The sequence below is a fragment of the Pteropus medius genome, unplaced genomic scaffold (genome assembly GCF_902729225.1).
Source record: "Pteropus medius unplaced genomic scaffold, Ma_sr-lr_union100, whole genome shotgun sequence".
In the NCBI taxonomy this organism is placed as follows: Eukaryota; Metazoa; Chordata; class Mammalia; order Chiroptera; family Pteropodidae; genus Pteropus; species Pteropus medius.
In genome coordinates this window covers 4,652,199-4,658,340 of record NW_024342466.1, presented here as the reverse complement: position 1 = coordinate 4,658,340, position 6,142 = coordinate 4,652,199, and the positions used below count along the sequence as shown (strand labels likewise).

The 6,142-nt window shown below is 47.3% G+C and overlaps 1 long non-coding RNA gene across 2 annotated transcripts; it reads right to left on the bottom strand.

Annotated features, from left to right (window-relative positions):
- Positions 1–286: 286 nt before the first annotated feature.
- On the bottom strand, positions 287–6,033 carry LOC120601626 (uncharacterized). 2 transcript variants are annotated; one of them, XR_005652494.1, is made up of 2 exons: positions 5,616–6,033; positions 287–4,027 (listed from the first exon to the last, which is right to left on the bottom strand). It is a non-coding gene; the product is annotated as an uncharacterized LOC120601626 (long non-coding RNA). The 2 variants fall into 2 exon arrangements; XR_005652493.1 differs by having other exon boundaries at positions 5,773–6,028.
- Positions 6,034–6,142: the final 109 nt, after the last annotated feature.

Below are 6,142 nucleotides of genomic sequence, written 5' to 3'. Positions count from 1 at the left end.
TTCCTTAACTCCCTGGGTACAGGACTGTGATGCTCTTGTTCACCTTTGAATCCAAATGGTAGCAGTTTGGGTGCATTCTTTCTGGCCCTATTTAGTGCTTGATGAGAACCTATGCACACACATGCAGACATAATTAAATGCTAGCCACTTTTTTATTGTTTTAAGAGGCTGTTTTTTTAATTAACAGTCTTTATTTTTTAGAATGGTTTTCAGGTTTACAAAAAATTGAGAAGAAAATAGAGTACTTATATACCCCTTCCACACATACACAGTTTCCACTATTATAAACATTTTATATTGCTGTGGTATATTTATTACAATATTGATGAAACAATATTGATACAATGTTGTTAACTCAAGTCCAAAGATTACATTAGGGTTCTCTGCTGTACAATCATATTAAGTACCCACCGTTACAGTGTCACACAGGATAGTTTCTCTGCCCTAAAAATTCCCTGTGCTCCATCTATTGATCCCTCTCCGTGTCCCTTATGAATCTTGGCAAACACTCATCTTTTTACTGTATATATAGTTTTGCCTTTTCTGTGATGTCATATAGTTGGAAACATACAGTATGTATCCTTTTCAGAGTGACTCCTTTCACTTAGTAATTTACATTTAGGTTCCTCCTTGTCTTTTCCTGGCTTGATAGCTCCTTTCTTTCAATGCTGATTATTTCATTGGGAATACCACAGTATATCTATTCACCTACTGAAGGACATCTTGGTTGTTTCCAAGTTTTGTCAATTGCGAATAAAGCTGCTATATTCGTTTGTGTACAGGTTTTTATTTGAACATAGTATTCGATCCCTGGGGATAAATACCAGGGAGTGTGATTGCTGGGTCGTACTGTACAATTACATTCAGTTCTGTGAGAAATGGCACACCATCTTCCAGCGTGGCTGCATCATCGCCCATCCCCACTGGCAGTGGGCGAGAGTTACTGCTGCTCCACGTCCTCGCCAGCGTTTGGTGCCGTCAGCGTTCTGGACTGTGGCCAGTCCAACAGGTGTGTAGAGGTGTCTCATTTTCTTTCCACTTCCCTAAGGACAGGATATTGAGCGCCTTTCACATGCATATGTGTATGTCTTCCTGGCTGAGCTGTCCCTTCAGATCTTTCACCCATTTTTCAGTCGAGCCGGGTTTTTTTTCACATTGGTGAGTCACACACTATTCACATTTCCACTCTGTACATCTTTCACCTGATATGCTTTATGAATTCTCACCACGTTTTGCTCAGTTCTACTTCATCCCGTTTACTAGATATAATTCATTATGCTGGTGTACCACACTTTAACCAACTCCTTACAGACACACAGTATTATGAACAGCGCTCTGGTGAACACTGGTTCACATAGCTGTAGGTATGTGTCCCAGTTGCATACTGCTGCATTATAAGTGACCTGAAAACGTAGTGTTTTAAAAGAACCATTTTATCATAGTTCGCAATTTTATGAGTCAGGCATTCCAGCGGGGCTCAGCTGGGTGACTCTTCTGTTCTTTGTGGTACCATAGAGATGACTGGGGTGGCTGGAAGGCTGCATTCAGCGGGTATATTGGGTCAGAGTGCCTACCTGTAGCCTCCAGCCCAGCAGTCCCAGGTGGTAGTACTTCTGATGTGGGCTTCCAGATTGTTCGGGAGGCCTAGGTGGAAGCTACAAGACCCTTGTGACTTCATCTTGGTTATCTCAAGACATCACCTCACTACATTCTATTAGTCAAGCAAGACTTTTGGGCTAACTGATTCGAGGGGAGGGGAAAGAGACCCCATCTCTCTGTGGGAGGAGTGGCAAGAATTACAGCCATCTTTAACCTACCACGTTGTGGTTCTTCAGGAAACAGTCTTAGAAATGACATCGCTGGCTTGAAGAGCAGTGTGTGTTCTAAATGCTGATACTTTTGAATGAGTTGACGCTCCACTAAGGATGTTTCTACACTTTTAACCCTAGATTTCATCAGGCTTTTTGATCATTGCTAACATGATGAGAAAAAATAACCCAAAAACCAATCTCAGTGTTTTAACTTGTATTTAAGTGAGGTTCAATGTTTAAACATATTGTTGGCTATTTGTAGTTCTATCATTTTATGTCCTTTATACATTATCCACAGAGAAATAATTCTTATAGAGAATAATCATATATCATGCCCTTTGTGTGTCATATATTGAAAATAACTTCTCCCATGTTTATCTTTCACTCACATAAGAAAACTGACAAATTCTCTTAAAGAGACGCTGTTTTAGAAGCTACCTGAATGAGAGGCGGCTCCCTTACTGTCTCGTCACGGCTACATGCTCTACAACAGGATTTCTCGACCTCACTGCTGCTGACATTCTGTGCTTGATACTCTTTGCTGTGGGGGTCTGTCCTGTGCCTTGTAAGCTGTCTAGCAGCATCCCTGGCCACTGCCTACCCGATGCTATGAGCATCCCCACCCAATTGTGACAATCAAAATGTCCCTCAGTTGAGAAACAGTGCTTTAGGAAAAGACTAAGCTACTTTAACAGAAACCCAAACAAATCCAGTGGTTTAGAAAAGATAGAATTTTGCTTTTTAACATATGTAACAGTCCAAGGGCGGCATCCCTGCTCGTGGGGTCACTCAGGGACACAGATTCCTTCCAGCATGCTGTCTGCTCCCAAAGGGGCTTACCATTGTCTTCATGGACAAGGCTGAGACAAAACAGTGCAGTCTGCTGTCTGAAGGAGCACCTGCCACTTCTGCTCACATTCCTTTGGTGGTAAGTCACCTGGCCACATCAAACTGCAAGGAGGGCTGGGAAATGGATTCCAAACGGGCAGTGATGTGCCCAGCACACTCTATTGTTCTGGAAGTAGTTGAGTGCTATGGATTGAATGTCCCCCCAAAATTCACAGGTTGAATCCCTAACCCCCAGTGTGATGAGAGGTAATCAAAGGGAAGAGATGCTAGAGATTTCTGCCTTTCCACACCTGTGCAGTGAAAAGGCCAGGTGAGGACACAGCCATCTGCAACCCAAAGGGAGAGCTTCCACCAAACATCAACCTTTCTGGGGCCTTGATCTTGGACTCCTGCCTCCAGAACCATGAGAAAATAAATCTGGCGCCGTTCAGGCCACCCCATCTGTGGGGCTTGTTATGGGAGCCCAGCTGAGAGACTTGGTAGATGGTGGCAATGTCTGACACGTTTCCTGTGAGTGGGAGGGTGCAACATACTGAGAACAGCGAAAGGATTTTAGCGTCTTTGTTTTTAATGATAAATCTCAAACACACCAAAGGAGAGCACCAAATGAACCCCAGGGGCTCACCAGCCAGTTTTGGCAATGATCACCTTAGGACCAGGCACACTCGGACCCAGCATCCCACCACCTCCTCCATGAAGTGGACACCTGCCCGTCAGAAGGCCTCCATGGCAGTGTAAAGAGGCCCACGTACGCTGGTGCGTCAGGCCTGAGCCTTGTCAGGACAGCAGAGCACAAAGGAGACGATGTCCAGGTGCAAAGGCTCTCCCAGGCCCACGACAGGGCCACGAGGTCAGGACCGGGTGCCTGGAGAAGCTGCAGTTGCCCTGAGACCAGGAGGGAAAAGCTAAGAGAATTGCTAAGATGCTGACGTCCTTTGACATCACCGAGTAGGAGAAACAGTTGTGGGCCGCGTAATCTGGACTTCATGTTATGTGAGATAATTAAATACTTTGAAGATTTAAGCCACAGATGGGCCTGAATTCTGGTGCATGCGGTTAATGGCATCTTGATAAAGAGAGACATGACATGAGAGGTGGAAGCAAACTTGCTTGCAGTACCTTAATAATGAACTCGACTGCACTTGTACTAGTTTAGCAGTTTCTGCCATTAGAAAGGCACCCCATCATCACCGCCACGCAGCACGCGAGGCCCCACCAGCCAGGTCCCCTCCATTTTCACGGAACGCTGTGCATTCGCAAGATGATGCACCGCATGGTGTCCCTCCGTCTGCCCGTTAAGCTCAGCCCACAGCTGCGATGTGAGGCTGTCCTGGGACTTGTCTCTTGTGTACTCCCATCCCTTCATCCTTTTGAAGGCAAAGAGATGACATTTTAGAACAAGACATCAATCAGACAAAGGGATATTATCAACACAAGGTGATATTACGTACTAGGCTTTGTGTCATGGGCTTTCACTAGGCTGTGCTGTTGTAACAAGGGACTCCGAAGTCTCAGTGACTCAGAGTCAAAATATTTTATTTCTCGCTGGTGCTGTCAGCTGTATGTCTTCATTCCAAGACCCAGGGTGAAGAAAGCCTGAATGTGTGCTGTGTCAGCTCTGATTACTTTACACCAGTGTCTGGAAGTCATGTGGCCAAGCTCAACATCAAGGAAAAAAGCAAATGATTGGAAATGATAATATGATCTATCACCCTTCCAAAACTCAGAACCAAATCAAGGAGGGGGGGTTACTCAGGAAAACAAAGCTACTTTCGCTGTCTTGCGTAATACTGTCATCAGAGGCTTGCAAGCAACCACTGAAAGAACTGGAGGTGGGGGTGAGGAGGTCAGGGAGATTGTTGCCGAGGCCCTCAGCCCAAGCACTGAACCGGGGGTCTTAGGAGCTGGAGAGGAAGCCACTGCCATCCTCAACCCTAGAAAGCCCTCGCCGATCTTTTGGTCTGCAGCAGTGAAGCAGATGGCTCTCAAAAGCTCACTAGGAAAGTCGATTTCATCTACCACATTTCTGGCTGCGACTGCCTCCCCAAAACAGTGGACTTCAAATTTCGTACCAGTGCCCGTCATTGGCAAAACATAGAAGAAATTCTGAGAAATATAATTCCTAGCTTGTTATGGGCTGAATGTTTGTGTCCGCCCAAGGTATGCTTAAGTCCTGAGCCCCAGCGTGATGGTATTTGGAATGGGCCTTTTGGGAGGTGTTAGGTCTAGCTGAGGTTGTGAGGGTGGGATTATCGCGTGGGAAAGGTGTCCTTGTAAGAGAAGAAAGGCAGAGACTCTCCTAGTGCGCAATGTCACCTGAATAATGCCCCAGCAGCCTGGATGTCCCTAACAACCGCAAACATTACCGAGCACTTTCTAGATGATGTTGATATATGAAACATCCGAACCTGTAGAGAAATTTTAATGAGTTTATTTGAGCCCAACTGACAATTGCCAGGAAGCTAAATGTCAACAAATTAAGAAAATGCTCCAGAGAATGACAGTTTTGCAGTTTATTTTGTACATCAGAATCAAAGGAGACATAAGGAGTAGGACATGATATCCACGGGTGGTAGATTAAGGGGGAGAAAGCAAAGGGGGAAAATCTCTGGGATTGGATAAAAAGCGAAACGGAGGGACACACTTCTCGTACGTGGGTGGGTGCAGGAGAGTTAATAATTGACATTTACAGCACACAGGGATGGTCTGCGGGGCACAAGAGAATCAGGAGGGTTTCTGTGGTTTCCTGTTCCGGTGCGGTGGGCTGTGCCCTGAGGGGTCTGGAAAAAAGGGATTCCTCTGACGTTCCAAGGGTGTCTTATCTTAGATGCGAAAGGACAGGCCACGCTCACCTAAGGTAAAGACTGTCAAGAAAGCTACAGGCCCACGACTTGAGTGCCAGCCGTGGCTGGCTTTAGTTAGGAATTTTTACGTTCGGCCATCCTACGTGATTACCTTTGTCTCTGGTCTGTAGGGACCGCCATGCTGGCCTCTCCTGAGCTTGTGAGGTTTAGTAGGGGACCCCTTTTCCATCCACCAAGGCAGGGGCTCGGCTCAGACCAGACGCTTCTGCACTCTCCACCGCCATGAGCGGTTACCCTCTCATCCTTACCCACATTCACAGCAATGGAAGACAGAGATGAAAACGTCCCCTTCTGTCCTCCCTCCCTGTGAGTTTGCCGTCGTCTTTGAAAGCGGAGCTCTCCGATTTCGCAGTCCCGTGCTTTAGAATCGACAGTGACAATCCCGTGTTTCTCTAGGGCTGTCTCGCGGCCAGTGTGCAGACAGCCCCTCGCCTCCGGGCCGCGGCCCGACCGGAACTGGACGGCCAGCTCCGGGGAGACCGGGCTCCGCCCGCGGCCTCGCCCCGCCCCCAACGCGCGCTCTCCCACCGAGCGAGGACCGCAGATCCCTGCGCGGAGGCGGGCGCTCCGCCGGAAAAGGCGGAGCGACCGCGGAATCGCCCCGCCCTCGGGCCGGTC